This window comes from Nicotiana tabacum, chromosome 24 (assembly GCF_000715075.1).
Source record: "Nicotiana tabacum cultivar K326 chromosome 24, ASM71507v2, whole genome shotgun sequence".
NCBI lineage: Eukaryota > Viridiplantae > Streptophyta > Magnoliopsida > Solanales > Solanaceae > Nicotiana > Nicotiana tabacum.
In genome coordinates this window covers 70,510,585-70,531,461 of record NC_134103.1, presented here as the reverse complement: position 1 = coordinate 70,531,461, position 20,877 = coordinate 70,510,585, and the positions used below count along the sequence as shown (strand labels likewise).

At 39.6% G+C, this 20,877-nt stretch overlaps 1 non-coding gene across 1 annotated transcript; it reads right to left on the bottom strand.

Moving 5' to 3' along the window:
* Window positions 1–18,781: 18,781 nt before the first annotated feature.
* Window positions 18,782–18,888, bottom strand: LOC142178673 (small nucleolar RNA R71). Its single transcript, XR_012706941.1, has one exon. It is a non-coding gene; the product is annotated as a small nucleolar RNA R71 (small nucleolar RNA).
* Window positions 18,889–20,877: the final 1,989 nt, after the last annotated feature.

The window sequence follows — 20,877 nt, the reverse complement described above, 5'->3', positions numbered from 1 at the left end:
TATTTTTATTTTTTTCCAGTTTTTAGTAAAAATAAATTCATTAGTCTCGAAAAATGTAGCATTTATTTAGTTAAACATGTAGCATTTATTTAGGAATAGATTGGCTTTCTGAGTTCTGGAAAAATGGCATTTTAATTAAACATGTAGCATTTATTTAGTTTGGGAAAAAGTGAATTTGTTTTTACTAAAAACTGAAAAAAATAAAAATATTTCAGTTTTGATTTACTGAATCATTAGAAGAACTAAAATATATAAAAAAAATGAACTCATAAAGCATATGGACAAACAAGGAAGGAAGAAGAAGAGGAAATATTTTTTTTCAGCTTTTACAAAAATATTGCTTTAGAAAATTGCTTTCAGTTTTTTTTAGTTTTTCCAAAAATATTATTTTAGAAAATATTTTTCATCCTTTTTAAAGTAGTTTTTTTTGTAAAAATTGAAAAAATAAATATTTTTATTTTTTTCAGTTTTTAGTAAAAAACAATTCACTTTTTTTCAGACTAAATAAATGCTACATGTTTAATTAAAACAGAAAAAAGGGTTAGAAATGCCCTTAACGTATTAGAAATGGCTAAAAAATGCCCTCATTCCACCTATGTGTTCAAATTTTCCCTTAATGTTAAAATGTCCATCAATGTCATGTCATCTTTCCGTTAAGAGAGAGGCATTTTTAAGCCTAAAAATAACATTAAGGGCAAATTTGAACCCATAGGTAGAATGAGGGCATTTTTGAGCCATTTCTAATATGTTAAGGGCATTTCTGACCCTTTTTCGATATTATAGAGTAGAAATGATCACAAGGGACTTACCTCAAGTTTTCCTTGAAAATCTATCAAAAATTGCCTCTCCTTAAGCTCCAATTTGTCAAAAATGGCGAATGAGACGAAGTCCCCTGCTTTATAATTCTGCCCAGACAACCCTCAAACCTGCCTCGATCTTGGCCTTCGATGGTGGTCCTCGATCCTGGCTGCGATCATGGCCCTCGACCCTGGCCTTCGATCCTGGCTTCGATCATGGCCCTCGACCCTGCCTTCGATCGTGGCTTCGATCATGGCCCTCGACCCTGCCTTCGATCGTGGCTTCGATCCTGACTTCGATCATGGGCTCGATTCTGGCTTAATTCTGGGCTCGATTCTGGGCTCCCCGAATTTCCAGCAGAAGAAAATTGCAGCAACTGTTTTAGTCAAACTTTTGATCCGTTAACCAACAAGTCCTAAAACATCATACGAACATAGTCGAGTCTTCAAATCACATCCAACAACACTAAAAACATGAATCACACATAGATTCAAGCCTGATGAACTCTGAAACTTTCCATTTCTACAAACAACGCCGAAACCTATCAAATCACGTCCGATTGACCTCAAATTTTGCACACAAGTCATAAATGACATAACAGACCTATTAAAATTTCAGAATCGGATTTCGACTCGATATCAAAAAGTCAACCCCCTGTTCAAACTTTCTAAAAATTCAACTTTCGGCATTTCAAGCCTAATTACTCTACGAACCTCCAAAAAATTTCCGAACATACTCCTAAGTCCAAAATCACCATATGGAGCTATTCGAATCATAAAAATTCAGATCCGAGTTCGTTTACACATAAGTCCACATCCAGTCAAATTTTCTAACTTAAATTTTCAATTATGAGACTAAGTGTCTCGTTTCACTCTGAATTCCTTCCGAATCCGAACCAACTAACTCGGTAAGTCATGAAACAACTGTAAATCATAAATTGAGTAGTAAATGGGGAAATGTGGTTATAATACTCAAAACGTCCGGCCGGGTCGTTACATTCTCCCCCTCTTAAACAAACGTTCATCCTAGAACTGGTTTAGAATAATACCTGGAATCTCAAATAAGTATGGATATTTGCTCTGTATCTCCTGCTCAATCTCCCGAGTAGCTTCTCCATCTAGCTGGCCTCTCCACTGCACCTTCACTGATGCTATGCTCTTTGTCCTCAGCTTTCGAACCTACCGGTCTAAAATAGCCATCGGCTCCACATCATAAGTCAAATTACCGTCCAGCTATACCGTACTGAAATCCAGAATGTGAGACGGATCCCCGACATACTTTCAGAGTATGGATACATGAACACTGGATGAACACCTGATAAATTAGGTGGCAAAGCAAGTTCATAAGCCACATCTTCAATCTTCTTAAGTATCTCAAAAGGCCCAATATACCAAGGGCTCAACTTGCCCTTCATCCCGAACTTCAACACACCCTTCATGGGTGAAATCTTGAGTAAAACCTTCTCTCCAACCATGTGAATAATATCACGAACCTTCTTGTCAGCATAACTCTTTTGTCTAGACTGCGTCGTGCAAAGCCGTTCCTGAATCACTTTGACCTTCTCTAAAGCATCCTGAACCAAGTCAGTACCCAATAGCCTAGCCTCACTCGGCTCAAACAAATCCACCGGAGAACGTCATCGTCTCCCATACAAATCCTCATACGGAGCCATCTGAATAATCGACTGGTAGCTGTTATTGTAAGCAAACTCCACGAGTGGCAGAAATTGATCCCAAGAACCCCCAAAGTCAATGACACAAGCGCGTAGCATATCCTCTAATATCTGAATAGTGCGCTCGTACTGTCCGTCCGTCTGAGGGTGAAATGTTGTACTCAACTGAACCTGGGTGCCCAATTCTCGCTGCACTGCTCTCCAAAACTGTGATGTAAACTGCGTGCCCCAGTCTGAAATGATGGATACTGGCGCACCGTGTAGGCGAACAATCTCGCGAATATAAATCCCAGCCAATCGCTCCGAAGAATAATTAGTACCAACTGGAATAAAATGTGCGAATTTGGTCAACCGATCTACTATCACCCAAACAACATCAAACTTTCTCAAAGTTTGTGGAAGCCTAACTACGAAGTCCATGATAATATGCTCCCATTTCCACTCTGGAATTTCAAGCCTCTGAAGTAATCCTCCTGGTCTTTGATGCTCGTACTTTACCTATTGACAATTTTAACACCGAGCTATAAATCTAACTATATCTTTCTTCATTCGCCTCCACCAATAGTGTTGCCTCATATCCTGATATATTTTCACGGCACCTGGATGAATGGAGTACCGCAAACTGTGAGCTTTCTGGAGAATCAACTCACGCAAACCATCTACATTAGGCACACATAGCCTGCCCTGCATCCGTAATATACCGTCATCTCCAATAATGACTTCCTTTGCATCACCTTGCTGAACCGTGTCCTTAAGGACAAGTAGATGTGGATCATCATACTGGCGCTTTCTGATGCAATCATATAAAGAAGACCGAGAAACCACACAAGCCAAAACTCGATTCGGCTCAGAAACATCCAATCTAACAAACTGGTTGGCCAAGGCCTGAACATCCAAGGCTAAAGGCCTCTCTGCTACCGGTAAGTATATTAAGCTGCCCAAACTCTCCGCTTTACGACTCAAGGCATCGACCACCACATTGGCCTTTTCGGGATGATAGAGAATGGTAATGTCATAATCCATAAGCAACTCCAACCACCTTCGCTGCCGCAAATTAAGATCTTTCTATTTGAACAGATATTGTAGACTCTGGTGATCGGTATATACCTCACACTGGAAACCGTACGAGTAATGCCGCCAAAATTTCAAGGCATGAACAATAGCTGCTAACTCAAGATTGTGGACCGGGTAATTCTTCTCATGTACCTTTAACTGTCTAGATGCATAGGCAATCATCCTACCGTCTTGCATAAGCACTGCGCCGAGACCAATACGTGACGCGTCACAATACACAGTATAAGATTCTAAACCTGTAGGCAATACCAATACTGGAGTTGTAGTCAAAGTTGTTTTGAGATTCTGAAAGCTCTCTTCGCATTCATCCGACCACCTGAACGGAGCACCTTTTTGGGTCAATTTAGTCATAGGTGATGCAATAGACAAGAAACCCTCCACGAAGCGATGATAATAACCATCCAAGCCGAGAAAACTCCGAATCTCAGTAACTGAAGATGGCCTGGGCCAACTCTGAACTGCCTCTATTTTCTTTGGATCCACCTTAATTCCTTCACTGGACACTATATGTCCTAAGAATGCCACCGAACTAAGCCAGAACTCACACTTAGAGAATTTGGCATAAAGTCTCTCTTATCTCAGCCTCTGTAATACAATACCCAAGTGTTGTGCACGCTCCCCTGGCTACGTGAGTACACCAGGATATCATCAATAAATACTACGATAAATAAATCAAGATATGGCTGGAATACACTATTTATCAAGTGCATAAATGCTGCTGGGGCATTGGTTAGCCCAAAAGACAACACAAGAAGTTCATAGTGGCCATAACGAGTTCTGAATGCCGTCTTTAGAATATTCGAATCCCGAATTTTCAACTGGTGATACCCAGACCTCAAATCAATTTTGGAGAACACCCTCGCCCCCTAAAGCTGGTCAAATAAGTCATCAATACGCGGCAAGGGATATTTATTATTGATTGTAACTTTATTCAACTGCCTATAATCGATGCACATCCGCGTAGTACCATCCTTCTTTTTCAAAAACAGAACCGGTGCACCCCAAGGTGACACACTAGGCCTAATAAACCCCTTTTCAAGGAGTTCCTGAAGTTGCTCTTTCAATTTTTTAACTCAGCTGGTGCCATACGATGCAGGGGAATAGAAATGGGCTAAGTGCCTTGTACCAAGTCAATACTGAAATCAATATCCCTATCGAGTGGCATACCCGGTAGGTCTGTAGGAAATATATCCGGAAAGTCTCGCACGACCGGTACTGAATCAATAATAGGAATATCAACATCAACATCCCTCACAAAGGCCAAATATGACAAACATCCATTTCCAACCATACGTTGGGCCTTCAAATAAGAAATTACCTTGCTAGGAACAAAATCTAGAGAACCTCTCCATTCAACCTTTGGCAACTCCGACATTGTCAACGTCACAGTTTTTGCGTGACAGTCCAGAGTAGCATGACATGGAGACAACCAATCCATGCTCAGGATTACATTGAAATCAACCATACCGAGTAATAAGAGATCAACTCTAGTCTCCAGTTCCCCAATAGTTACCACACACGACCGATACACACAGTCCACAGTAATAATATCACCCACCGGTGTAGACACACAAACAGGTGAAACTAAGGACTCACAGGGCATGTCCAGATAATGAGCGAAATACGATGATATATATATGAATAAGTGGATCTAGGGTCAAATAATATAGAAGCCTCCCTGTGGTACACTGAAACAATACCTGTGATCACTGCATCTGAAGCAACAACATCTGGCCTGGCAGGAAAAGCATAGAATCGAGCTTGACCGCCACCTGATCGGCCTCCCCCTATTGGGCGACTCCTAGCTGCCTGACCCCCACCCCGAGCTGGCTGGGCGGGTGGTATAACTGCTGGTGCTGGTGCCGTTGGTCGAGAACTCTGTTGTAGAGCCCCACTCAATAGCGTAGGACAATCTCTCTTGAAATTACCCAATTCTCCGCACTCGAAACAACCCATCCTCTGACGAAACTGTTGTTCCTGATAACCCGAAGAATTATCTGTAGAAGCCTGAGCGGACGAGGCATGATGAGAACTCTATGCTGGTAGTGCACTAAATGAAGACTAGACCGAGTGAGCACTATAAGAACTGTGGCTAGCTGATGCACCACGATGAGCTGGATGACCCATTTGAGAGTGTCTGTAAGAACGACCCCTACCGCGGTAAAACTGACCTCCTGAAGGAACACCACTGAAATCACCTGAACCACGAGGCCTCTTAGCCTCCCTCTCAACCCGCTCCTTCCTGCGAACCATCTCAATCTGTCAAGCAATGTCGACAACCTCGTCAAAAGTAGCACCAGACACTCTCTCTAGTCATGAGTAATTGCAGCTGAAAAGTGAGGCCATCTATGAACCTACTGATCCTCTCCCTGTATGTGGGAATCAGCCAGATAGCATGACAGGCCAACTCTAAAAATCTTATCTCATACTGCGTCACAGACATATCACCCTGACGAAGCTGCTCGATTTGCCTGCGCAGCTCCTCTCTACGGGAATGAGGCACGAACTTCTCCAGGAATAGACTGGAGAACTGCTGCCAGGTAAGGGGTGTTACGCCGACCGGCCTACACCTCTCGTAAGCCTCCCACCATCTGAAGGCAGCTCCAAAAAACTAAAAAGTAGTGAACGAGACCCCACTGGTCTCCAGAATACCCGTTGTCCGAAGCATCCGCTGAAACTTATCCAGAAAACCTTGAGAATCCTCTAACTCAGCACCGCTGAATGGTGGAGGTCGAAGCCTCTCAAATCTCTCAAGTCTCCTTTGCTCATCATCTGCCATTACAAGAACTAACGGGGCCTGAGCAGCTGCAACCGGCTGGGCTTGTAGTGCCCCCGGTATATGAAGTCCCTGTACTACCTGGTCTGGAATACGGGCAATAGGGGTATGAGTACCTCCCCCGGCCTGAGAAGTGGCAGGTGCAGCCCGAGCCGAAACCACCTGAGCAAGACTAGTGCAAACTGTCAATATCTGGGCCAAAGTCTCCTGAAGGCCTTGAATCTTGATGGGCACAACTGGTGCCTGAGCTGGTCCTGTCGGCTCAACTATATCTGGAATATGCTCCTGAGCTGGAGCAACTGGTGGTACTACAGGTGCTGGTCCAACTGTGGTACGAGCTACACCTCGACATCTACCTCGGCCCCAACCTCTACCACGGCCCCGGGCTCTCGCGACCCTAACTGGTGGCACTGGTGGCTGACCGTCCAATCCGATAATGCGTGTTCTCACCATCTGTGAGAGAATAGAATAACAGAAATTTAGTTTTTTTTGGAATCAACAAATTCGCACGACAGAATACAAGAAAGTGAAATTTTCCTAAAGGCTCTGCAGCCTCTCGAAGATAAGTATAGACGTCTCCGTACCGATCCGTAAGACTCTACTAACCCTACTCATGACTCGTGAGACCTATGTAACCTAGGGCTCTGATACCAACTTGTCACGACCCAAAATTCTAACCTGTCGTGATGGCGCCTATCTCGAAACTAGGCAAGCCGACAATCTCAATAAACCACAATTTCTTTTAAGTTTGAAAAATATAATATTTAAATACAATACAAAAATCTCGTAAATACCGATACGAAAACTCCTAAAATTTAGTGTCACTGAGTACATGAGCATCTAATATGAATACAAGAATGAAAAATACGGTCTATAATAGTCTGAAACCAAATACAATAAATGAGGAGATAGGGAAGGAGAGGCAAGTTCTGCGAAATACGGCAGCTACCTCAGAATCTCCAGAATAATCAACTGTGCGAAATAATCAACACTCGCTATGTCTGGGAACACCTGGATCTACACACGAAGTGCAGGGTGTAGTATGAGTACAACCAACTCAGCAAGTAAAAATAATAAATAAGGAACTAAAGATAGTGACGAGCTACACAATTATAGTTCATTTTCAGTAATTCTAGCAGAGAGTAGACATGCTATCAATTACAGGAGTGTAAGTCAAATACGTTTTATACAGTTCAAGTTCATGTAATTCGAATATAAAATCTTTCAGAGAATTTCATAACAATGACAGATCGCAACTAAGTGCAACAACAAATGAAAAGCAAGTACAGCATCTCAGGATAACAATAACTCCCTGGACTCCCAGCCCTCAGCACTCACATTCAATGGGTACCCGCGCTCACTGGGGGTGTACAGACTCCGGAGAGGCTCCTACAGTCAAAGCACCATAATCCGCACGGATAACTCACGTGCTATAATATCCTGCACGGATAACTCACGTGCTATAGTATCCTTACCTCACCGACAGGCCCTCAGCCTTGCTCAGTCCTCAACCTCTCTAGTCTCTCGGCCCTCGGAAATCACAAAGATCAATCCAAACAAAGATAACATAGCTTATTAACAAAATCAAGAAAGACTGAGGTATCATACGCAAGTAAAATCATGACTGAGTACAAGACAACAATTAGCAAGTAATTCAACAAGTACGCGACCTCTATGGGGCCCAACAATATTATCACATAGCCTAAGCATAATTTCTAACATGATTTATAGTCAAATTCCTTTAACACACAGAGAGCATATAGCTAACAACAAGTTATTCAACTTTACAGTTTCACGGGACGGACCAAGTCACAATCCCCTCAGTGCACGCCCACACGCCCATCACCTATCATGTGCGTCACCTCCAAAATAATCACATGATACAAAACCCGGGGTTTCATACCCTGAGGACCAGATTTATAACTGTTACTTACCTCAATCCAAGCAATTCTTTATTCCAATAAGTCTTTGTCTCACAAATTGGCCTCCAAACGCCTCGAATCTAGCCATAAATAATTCGATTCAGTCAATAAAATTTATTGGAATTAATTCCATATGAAAATTATAATTTTTCCACAAATATCCGAAATTTAACTCAAAAATTGCCTGTGGGGTCCACTTCTCGGAACCCGACAAAAGTTACAAAATCCAAAAGCCCATTCCACCACGAGTCTACCCATACTAATTTTACCAATATCCGACCTCAACTCGACCTCCAAATCATCAAATCTTATTTCCAAATTTTTAAGTTCAAATCTCCGATTTACACCTCAAAAACATGTAATCTAGTCGGATTATTCGATGATAATTCAATATTATGTAGTAGAAATGATCACAAGGGACTTACCTCAAGCTTTCCTTGAAAATCTATCAAAAACCGCCTCTCCTCAAGCTCCAATTTGTTAAAAATGGCGAATGGGACGAAGTCCCCTGCTTTTTAATTCTGCCCAGACAGACCTCGGTCCTGCCTCGATCTTGGCCTTCGATGGTGGGCCTCGATCCTGGGCCTCAATTCTGACCCTCGATCCTGGCCCTCAATCCTGGCTTCGATCATGGTCCTCGACCCTGGCCTTCTATCCTGGCTTCGATCATGGTCCTCGACCCTGCCTTCGATCGTGGCTTTGATCCTGGCTTCAATCATGGCCCTCGACCCTGCCTTCGATCGTGGCTTCAATCCTAGGCTCGATTCTGGGCTCCCCAAATTTCCCGCAGAAGGGAATTGCAGCAGCTGGTTTAGTCCAACTTTTGATCTGTTAACCATTCAAAACTCACCCGAGGTCCTCGGGACCTCAACCAAATATACCAACAAGTCCTAAAACATCATACGAACGTAGTCGAGTCTTAAAATCACATCCAATAATACTAAAAACATGAATCACACATAGATTCAAGCCTAATGAACTTTGAAACTTTCTATTTCTACAAACAACGCCAAAACTTATCAAATCACGTCCGATTGACCTCAAATTTTGCACACAAGTCATAAATGACATAGTAGACATATTAAAAGTTTTAGAATCGGATTTCGACCCCGATATCAAAAAGTAAACCCCCCGGTCAAACTTCCCAAAAATTCAACTTTCGGCATTTCAAGCCTAATTCTTCTACAGACCTCCAAATAATTTTTCGGACACACTCCTAAGTCCAAAATTATCATACGGAGCTATTGGAATCATAAAAATTCAGATCTGAGGTCGTTTACACATAAGTCCACATCCGATCAACTTTTCTAACTTAAATTTTCGATTATGAGACTAAGTGTCTCGTTTCACTCTGAATTCCTTCCGGACCCGAACCAACTAACTCGGTAAGTCAGAAAATAACTATAAAGCATAAATTGAGCAGTAAATGAGGAAATGGGGTTATAATACTCAAAACGACCGGCCGGGTCGTTACATAGGTCCAGAAAGGTACAAGCCCGAAAGGTCGATATATTCAGGATTGCACAAGGATAGTCCGACTTGCTGCGGGAGTTTGTAATCAGGTTCCTGTCACGACCCCAAATTTCCTCTGTAGGATGTCGTGATGGAACCTAGTCTCTAAGATTAGGTAAGCCTATCAATGCGGAATAATAATTGAAATATGAAATAAATAAATCTGCAATTCACATAATTACAAGTCCCAAAGCCCGGTAGAAATAAGTCACAAGCTTCTAAGAGTTTATCTTCAATGTATCTATATATTAGAGTGTAAGGAAAAATAAGGAAACGACCTAATAATAATAGAAGGGGACTCCGGAGTCTGTGGACGCTGGCAGATATACCTCAAAGTCTCCGTACACCGGTAGTTCACTGATGTCTGGACTGGTAGGATGTACCTGGATCTGCACAAAAAGATGTGCAGAAGCGTAGTATGAGTACACCACCGCGATACCCAATAACTGCCAAGCCTAACCTCGGTAGAGTAGTGACGAGGTTAGGTCAGGCCCTACTAGAATGATAAAAGACAAGGTGAAATGTTTAACAACATAATAAAAAAGAAATGACAATTGAAATTAATCAAGTAAGTAGTATGTCACCAATTAACTACGCAAAATAATAGCAAATAATACCTCGTGGAAACAAAACAGAATTCCTTTCAACTTTAAGAAAAAAATCACAACAATAATCAAAGGCAACTGCGGCCATAAATCAATATCAACAAGGGCACTCCTGAGGTACCACCTCGTAGTCCCAAATTATAAATATATTCACAATATCTCATTCCCTCATATCACCGTTGGAGCCTTCACAATTTATTTTAAAGAAAATATTTTTCCCGAAATAGCATCCCGTGTTTTAGCCACCCTTATCACACCGCATGACTTCTAGTAGTTCCCCTACTAGCCACGCGTATCAAGCCATCCTCATCTCACCGCATGCGTTTCAACACCCAGACCTTTTACCACAGCATGCGTATCAATATCACAATATATCACAATTTTCACCTCAAGTGCCCAAATATTTCAATTTTCCAAAATAAACAACATCAACAATATTTTTTCACAATAGGGAGCTCACGGCTCAATCACAACGAGTACAAAAAATCTCACAAAGATATTCGGGAATAAATAACTCAACAAAAATAATATTTCAAAATTTTTAATACGTTGCTTCAATACCAAATTTAAAATGTCAAATACTTCATATTAATAATATTTAAATTAAAAAAAAAATCAACCTTCAAATAATGCACAGAATAAAAAAAACCAAGTTTCAACTAAACAGGTAAAATAATTAGCAAGAAAAGGTCAAGCAAATTTAAAATATAAAAATTAAATCAATGATGAAGAATATAACAAGGTAAAATTATTTAATTAATATGCAACAGTGATCTACACAATTTAAAAATATAATCTTCCACATTTATCCCGTGTACACACTCGTCACCTTGTGTACACGACTTTCAACACATTATAATTATCACATCAATACCAATCCTAGGGGAGATTTCCCCCACACAAGGTTAGACAAGTCACTTACCTCGACTTGCTCTAATGTAACTCGCCTACTTAATATCAGTTCAATCTGAGAGGTAAAGTATCAAGACAAGCTAGCTAACGTAGTAGTAGTTCCAAAGAAGAACAGTAAATTTCGCATGTACGAAAACTATGAGGACTTAAATAAGGCGTGCCCAAAAGACTCGTTCCCATTGCCGAACATTGATCAAATGATTGATGCAACGGCCGAGCATGAGTTAATGATTTTACTCGATGCTTACTCCGGTATAACGAAATTAAGATGAACCCAGAGGATCAGGAAAAAACTTCGTTCATAACGAATTTAGGCACATATTGCTATAATGTGATGCCCTTCGGGCTAAAGAACGCCGGATCCACTTATCAGTGGCTTGTGAACAAAATGTTTGAAAAGCAAATAGGGAAAACCATGGAAGTTACATAGATGATATGCTTGTTAATTCTTTTACACAGGTGATCATCTTAAACACTTGCAAGAAACTTTTGACATCTTAAGGAAGCATAAAATGAAACTTAACCCCGAGAAGTGCGCGTTTGGGGTCAGCTCCGACAAGTTCCTGGGATTCCTAGTGTTATAAAGGGGGATTGAGGTTAATCCCGATAAAATCAAAGCCATCTAAGACACCCCAGACCAACTATCAAGCGTAAAAGAGGTGCAACAGCTCACGGGGCAATTGGCCGCTTTGAGCAGATTCATTTCTCGGTCTTCAGAGAAATACCATAATTTCTTCTCGTTACTCAAAAAGAAGAACAATTTCGAAAAGACCCCGGAATGTCAGCAGGCTTTGATGGATTTGAAAAGGTATTTGTCAAGTCCTCTGTTACTATCAAAGCCGGAGGAAGGCGAAAGACTGTTAATCTACCTAGCAGTCTCGGAGGTAGCGGTAACGCCATTTTGGTCTGTCAGGACGAAGGTACGCAATCTCCCATTTATTATATTAGTAAAATTTTAACGGGAGCAGAAACTCGCTACCCATATATGGAAAAGTTGTCCTTAGCCCTCGTAGCCGCTGCTCGGAAGCTAAGGCCTTACTTCCAATGTTACCCGATAGCTGTGGTGACCACCTTTCCCCTGCGTAATATCCTTCAGTCCGGGATTGTTACCTTTGGCAACCAAAGAAGCAGTGATGGTGTCAGAATCGACAACAGGAGTTTGGACCCTATTTACGGATGGAGCTTCCAATGTGAAAGGGTCCGAGCTCGTCATAGTATTAACCACGCCTTCGGGAGAAACCCTAAGGCATGCCATTAAAATGGTTCCTCTGACTAACAATGAAACAGAGTATGAAGCTTTGATTGCAGGTCTTGAATTAGCTTGGGGACTAGATTCCGAGGTCATAGAAATGAAATGCGACTCCCAGTTAGTGGTAAATCAGATCTACTGTATCTTTAAGGCCAAAGAGGAAAGCATGTAGCAATACATAGTGAAGGTTCAAGCTCTGCTTGCTCGGTTCCGAGAATGGTCAATTACGCATACCCCGAGGGAAGAAAATGCAGAAGCGGACGCATTAGCTAACCTTGGCTCATCTACGAAAATGAAAGGATCAGACTCTGGTACGGCCGTACAGCTTATGCACTCGGTTCTGGACGCAGATAGCTACTACGAGGTAAACGCGACTAATTTGGTCTGGGATTGGAGGAATGAGACCATTGATTACCTTGAGCACGAAAAGTTGCCTGAAGATCCCAAGGCATCCTGGGTGCTACGCGCTAAGGCAACGCGATATAGTTTCAAAGGAGGTCAATTGTATAGGAAATCTTTCTAAGGCCCACTGGCCCGATGTTTGGGAGCCTCTGAAGCTAATTATGTTATGCGAGAAGTCCACGAAGGGATCTGCTAAAATCATTCAGGCGCAGATTCCTTAGTACTAAAATTAGTAAGGGAGGGATATTATTGGCCCTTAATAGAGCAAGACGCCAAAGCTTATGTTCAAAAATGTTTTAAGTGTCAACGCTACGCACCGTTGGTACATTAACCAGTAGAAACATTGCATTCAGTTTTGTCTCCATGGCCGTTCATAAAGTAAGGAGTAGATATCATCGGACCACTACCGCCGACCCCTGGTAAGGTAAGGTTTCTTTTGATTTTAACTGACTATTTTTCTAAGTGGGTTGAAGCATGTCCTTATCAGAAGATTGGTGAACGTTAAGTGGTGGATTTCTTGTGGGAGAACATAATTTGCAGATTTGGGATACCAAAAGAGATAGCCTGCGACAATGGGCCACAATTTATAGGTGCAAAGGTCACAAATTTCCTTGAAGACTTGAAAATCAAAATGATCACATGTTCGCCTTATCATTAGAGCGCAAATCGTCAAGCGGAATCAACGAACAAAGTGATTATACAAAATCTCAAAAAGAGACTGGAAGTATCTAAAGGCAAATGGCCTGAGGAACTTCCAGGTGTATTATGGGCGTACCGAACAACAGCCAAATCTAGCACGGGAAAGACTCCTTTCTCCCTTGCGTACGGAGCAGAAGCCCTGATCCCGGTGGAAGTAGGGGAGCCTACATTGATATACTTCCGGGTGAATGAAGAAACAAACAATGAAGCAATGTTGATCAATTTGGAGCTGCTTGATGAACGCAGGGACTTGGCGCATATAAGGATGGCAACTCAAAAACAGATAATAGAAAGATACTAAAATCGAAGAGCCTACCTCCGTTATTTCAAAGTGGGAGACTTGGTTTTAAGGAAAGTGACTTAAAACACCCGAGAACTCAATGCAGGGAACTAGGTCCAACATGGGAAGGCCCCTACCGGGTTTTAGCTGTCATCGAAAAAGGATCATACGAGTTGGAGAATCAAGATGGAAAAAGTTTCCAAGCAACTAGAACGTGGCACCCCTCAAGAGATACTATTGCTGATGAACATCACCTGTACTGAAAGTATGTGCTGCACTCTTTATCCCTTCATCTAATTTTTGTCCCAATTGGATTTTTTTGGCAAGGTTTTTAACGACGCAACAACGAAAAGCATACTACGAAGGAAGTTTCAACAGCAGCAATAAGACATTTTAGTGACAAGGCACACAAGCGAAGAACCACTCCGGAGCGGTTAGATAGTCTTTTGCTCGATAGCAAAGTTCCTACCGGGAAGTTAAGTTTGCTATCGAACAACGATTACCCGACCGTTCATAAGTGCAAGCCACTAGGGGATTGTTAGATGATCTTTGGCTCGATAGCATAAATTCCTAAGGGGAAGTGAAGTTTGTTACCGAACTAAATATTATCTAGCAATTCATTAGTGGAATCCTCGAAGGTGTAAAACTTCCAGTGTTCAAATATGCATTCTTCGCATTCGATCACTGGGGGGAATGATATGAGGATATGGCAACAACGACTGCCGCTTTGACCGGAATATGAAACCCGAAAGCATAGTTGTATCATTGGGACCGGGGACTGCGCGGCTAGCCCCGTAGAAACAAGTTGTACAAGTTAGCCACAAGAAATGGCAATTTATTTTTAGCACAACGAATGCTTATGTACTTTTGAAAATAGAAGGAATTAAGTAAAATCCATTTATTTCTATCTTGTTTCTTGTCTGAACGATGAATTGATTTTGTCATTTGAAAGTTAAACGCGTACTTCAAATGCTAGTGCCGTAATGAACATGGGACGTCCTCTTCAAGAGCACTATAAATATAAGAGGGCCCTCTCTTATGAAAACCCTCACGATAAAGGGTTGATTTCGGAAGAATTTGTGCCCAAAATCCAAACACTTTCGGGGAAAAATAAATCCAAAGCCCTGCATGATCAGACGCACACAGTAAAACTTGCGCAAACACTTAAATGTAAAAGGACGCAAAGATCAAACTTGCACAAATGTTTAAACGAAAGTACGCAGAAAGAAAAACTTATACGATACTTGAGCGAAAAAAGTGTTTTTATTTACAATGAATGTGCCAAACGGCACAAGTACAAAAGTTGGAAAAGGAAATAAAAAATTAAGTTGTTGCATCTCCGGAACCCGGAGGAAGAGAAGCACTCATGCCCCCAGAAGAAGTGGGTAGATCCTCCGCCGGTTCGATATCTTGGCCTTCGTCATTTTGACCTTCTGCATCGTCGCCTTCCGGTTCCTATTTAGTTCCCGAGAATTCAGAACCAAAACCAGAAGAATCGGCAGCATCAGGCTTGGCCGGAAGACCCCTTTTAGCAATTGACTCCAGCTCACGGGCTTTAGCGATTTCGGCATCAAATTCAATGACATCCGCTTTAGCCTCTTCCAAGGTTTTTCTCCTCATACTATACATAGCATATAGTTTTTCAACAACGAGGGAAGCCGCTCGGCTCTTGAGTTCTTCTTTAAGTTGGTCAACCCCGGCAGAATGCTTTTCTCGCCCGGATCTAACAGACCAGAGGTTGACATCGAGATCACAGACACTAGAGCTGAAAAGTCTATTATGCTCAATGGTCTTCTTATGCTTCTCCTCCAATTAGGCATACTTCACCCTGGAGGCAGCAAGCTCTTCAATTTTGGAGTTCAAGGCCGCCTCCAAATTATTTAATCTTTTAGTGGAGGCAGCCTTGCAGTCGGATGCAGCAAGAATGACACTATGGACTTCAGCCCATTTAGCCCTAACTTTTTCAAATTGAACCCTCAACAGGGCAATATCTTGGTTGAGGGTCTCTACTTCTTGCTCGCTTTGCTACAACCGAGCATGCAACATAATAGCCTCAGCAACTTTAGCTTCTAGTTCTGAGAGGCGAGCAACAGTTTGGTCCTGCTCGACCAAAAATTGATCCCACTTGGAGATAAGTTTCTCCTTATCTCGAATCAACATTTGGAGGCCCTTGGAAGCAAGAAAGTTGGCCTGCAAAACAAAAAGTGCGAACTCAAAATACTATTATATCAAAGATAGAAGAGATAATGAAGAAAACGAAGAATATATCGTTGCGGCGTTGTGCATAGTATTGTTCAACAAACACTCTCCTGAGAGAGCTTATATTTTCTCCCTATCTTAGCAAGTGATAAGAGAAAAATATCATTCATAAAATAAGTAGTTATTTAATTTCTAATACTAATATTTTTATTTTTATTTTTATTTGCAGGAATATTATAATTCAGTAAAATAATAAGCAATTTTACACTTAAGAAGACACGTGCGCGAAAGAGGACCAAAGTTAAGATTTACAAAGAAAAATCCAAGACAAACAAAATGGAAAAAGAAAAGAGTAACAATTGCTGGAAAGAGGAAACCAAAAGTAATAAATATTAGCAAGTAGACATGTGCTACTTTGGAAAAGAAAACTTGTCAGCAAAACCAATTTCAAGACACAAAGTTTCAATTTGCCAATTAGATCCAAGTGGTCGTGAAACCAATTTGGCATTTGCAAATTGGCAACTTGGGTCAACATAAATGAAAAAGCTGACAAAGTTTTATTTTATTGAAATAGAAGTCCCGAAACAACGGGAATTGTTGGGGGGAACTTGCTATAAATAGGGGAAGGCAAAAGCCTCATTCTCATCAGCTCATTTCTTTGAGCTTTCTAAGTTCTTTTTTTGTGAATATTTTCTTTTCTTTTAGCCATTATATTGGCTTCATTTTTAGTTTTGAATAAATTATAATGTTAGAAATTACTCTAGCACCTATTTTTAATTAAATAGTGGAAATTATTTTCTTGAATATTTCTTTCTATTTTTTTAAGAATATTTTCGTTTTCAGTACTAACTCCATTATGGAGTAACTTTTCTTATGTTGAGAGAATGACATATCTTAATATGTCTATATAATAGTAGATATTATCCCTCAATTTCACATGTTTGAGGTGAAGTTTTTTCTATTTAAATTTTATCTGCTTTATAGTTAGGTGTTATTTAATTTGTCAACATCCATCTATTTCGTGCTACATATTAACTTCCTACTAATTCTGTAATCGAAGAGGCGGAAGAGTAATATAGTTAATTTTGGTATTGATAGATGTTAACTTTTATTTAGTGACATCTAACTCTTATATGTTAAAATTGATTCTACACTTATTTGTAATCGAAATAGGCGAATATTGTAGTAATCAGTTATAACAAGTAGGGTAGACGAAAGGGACATACTTAAAAGAGCAAGTTTTAGTTTAAGCATATATTTCTGGCTCTTTAATATTACTATTTTGACGATTAATTTGTATAACCGAGAGGATTGCAATTAATTGTTCAACTTAAGTAATAATATATAAATGTGATCGTGAGAGGCATTTATACATTTGTAAGAAATAGAAATTGAAGGATAATTTTATCTATTATATAATAAAAATATTAAGTGAAGTTATGATCCCAACACCTTTTTATTATGTTTGTAAAAAATAAAATATTTTCTATTGCTCTATTTATGCATTTTTCGTTAGTTAATTCACAACTCAACTCTTCCTGATTTTCTCAAATAGTAATTAAAATAAGAAACGCTTGTAGAATAGACCAACCAATCTCTGTGGGTTCGACATCTTTCTATAGTATAATTTGACAGAGTACGAATTTAAATTTTATACACGGCAGACACCCGTCAAATATTTGGTGTCGTTGCCGGGGATTGGCAACATCTACTTCAGATTAATTGTTTTGTTACTAATTTGAGAACTTACTATTATTATAATTATTATTGTTGTTATCTTCGTTTTGGTTACTACTGTAACTATTAATACTAGTTACGTTTTTTTTTTCTCCTAGTTTTCTCTTATTAACAATATTACTATTTACTATTATTTTCTTTCTTCCATCTTTTTAATTTTTATTTTACTCTACAATATCATACTATTATTTTTAAGATCAGCTAGCTCTTTTTATAAATTAAAAAAAAAATTCTTATCACTAGTTCTACTAATTATTACTACTATTTTGATTTTTATATATACAATTATTTTTCCTTTTACTGTTACTAGTGCTATCTTAGGAACTAAGTTTGATTTTCTTTTAAAATAAAATCTTTGTTTTAAGGATATCAGGTAGTTTATGACCCGCTCTTCTACAAAAGAGTTAGCGAGTTACGACCCAGAAATTGAAAAATCTCTTCGTTTGCGCAGGAAAGGACAAACATCATCTCCTCACAGTATAGCTTGTGAAGAAATGGAGAATGAAGAGCTTAACAATAACCAACTTCCACCACATCAAGTGAAAGAATAGTTTGATGAGGTGGCTCCACGACGTGACAGAATACTCAGAGATTATGCAAGGCCGTATCATTTTGAAGGAGAATCAAGTGTGAGGAGACCACCAATTGCAGCAAACAACTTTAAAATTCGCACAGGCTTGATTCAAACCATTCAACAGTCATGTCAGTTTACTGATGATGCGAGTGAAGATTCTCACACCCATCTAATTGATTTTCTTGAATTAGTTGAAACTTGCAGGTATAATGGAGTCACAACAGACTCTATCAGGTTGCGGCTTTTTTCTTTTTCATTAAAAGGTGAAGCAAAAATATGATTGCGAAGTCTGCCAAGAGGTTCAATTACTACATGGGACAAAATGACTCAGAAATTTCTTAATAAATATTTTTCACCTGCAAAAACATTTAAAATGAAGCAAAAAATCAATAATTTTATACAGACAGATTCTGAATATGTATACCAAGCATGGAAACGATTAAAAGCAATGTTAAGAAAATGCCCACACCATGGTATCCAATATCCTGATATCTTATATATTTTTTATTATGGTCTTAATCCCTCTGCTAGAAATGTAATTGATGCAGCATCAGGAGGATCCATAATGAGCAAAACCACTATAGAAGCCATGCAATTGCTCAATGAAATTTTAGAAAATGATGTTTAATGGCCCTCAGACAGAATGATTGTTAAGAAAGCAGCAGGATTCAATCAAGTTGAAGCTTGGAATTCATTAGCACAACAAATTGCAACTCTGACACAAAAAGTTGAGGTTTTTCAGGTAAATACTCAATCATCATCTCAACATGAGAACTGTGATATTTGTGGAGGTAATCATCCCAATCATGAGTGTCAAGCTTCAACGCAAAATGAAGAATAAGCAAATGTTATTGGTTAAAGAACCAGTTACCCATTTGGTAGTCCCATGGCACAAAAACACCCGGGATTCCAATGGAGTTACCCAAACGGTGCTGAAAATCCTCAAAGATTTTTTAATCAAAAGCAGCAGGTGCATGGACCACCTAAAATCAAAATAGAGGGCAACAAGATTTTCAGTAATATCAACAACAACCTCAAAGAGCTCATCAACAAAGCCTTGAAGAACAGTTCGATGAGGTGGCTCCACCACATGACAGAATACTCAGAGATTATGCAAGGCCGGATCATTTTGAGGGAGAATCAAGTGTGAGGAGACCAACCAATCTCTGTGGGTTCGACATCTTTCTATACTATAATTTGACAGAGTACGAGTTTAAATTTTATACACGTCAGAAACTCGTCAAAATTCAGCCATCAAGAATTTGGAAATCCAGATGAGCCAATTAGCAACTCTCATGTCTGGGCAAATAAAAGGTTCTCTACCAAGTAACAACGAGAAAAATTCAAAGGAACACCTCAAAGCCATCTCTCTGCGGTCAGGTAAAACTCTTGATCATCCATATGCAGATAGACAAGGAAAGCCACAAGAAGTGGAACAAGTAAATGAAGGTGAGAATAAAAGAGACTATGAACTTCTAAAAATAACAAAAAGATAAAGGAAAAAAGGTAAAAGAAAATGAATTGATGACAAATCCTTACTTTGTACCCCTCCCTTTTCCTCAAAAGCTGAAAAGAGAAAAGCTTGACAAACAGTTCTCAAAGTTTCTAGAAATTTTAAAACAGCTCTACATTAACAAACCTTTTACAGATGCTTTGAAGCAAATGCCGGCATATGCTAAATTTCTTAACGAAATTTTGTCAAGTAAAAGAAAATTGGAAGAAGTTTCAGTAGTTAAGCTTACAGAAAAATGTAGTGTTATACTTTAAAATAAGCTTCCACGGAAACTTGGTGATCCATGTAGTTTTACAATTCATTTTACTTTGGGAGGTGCTCATTTTGAAAAAGCATTATGTGATTCAGGTGCTTCAATAAATCTAATGCCCTTTTCAATTTTCAGGAAATTAGAACTTGGTGAAATGAAGGACACTGGTGTGTCTCTACAATTTGCTGATCAAAGTACTAAAAAATCGAAAGGAATACCTGAAAATGTCCTCGTTAGAGTTGATAAATTTATATTCCCAGTAGATTTTATACTACTTGAAATGGAAGAAAATACTGAGGTACCATTGATTTTAGGTAGACCACTTCTTGCAACAGGAAGAGCGATAATTGATGTCTATCAAGGACAATTAATTTTGCGAGTTGATGAGGAAAGAGTGATTTTTGATATGCAGAAAATAATGAAATATCCTGAGGATGAATCATTGTCAACATCTTGTTTTCAAATTGATTTGTTGAATGACCTTGCAGATGAATATAAAGATGACCATTTAAATACTGATTCATTGGAAAGATGTTTGGCAAAGTCAGGTACTGTCACGACCCAATTCCATGTCAGGTCGTGATGGCATCCACCACTGTTGCTGGACAAGCCAACAGTGAACAACTTAGTAATTTTCCATTTTTTTTATTATTTATTAAGCAATTCCAACATTTAGCTTCACTTACATTTAAAGCATTTGATA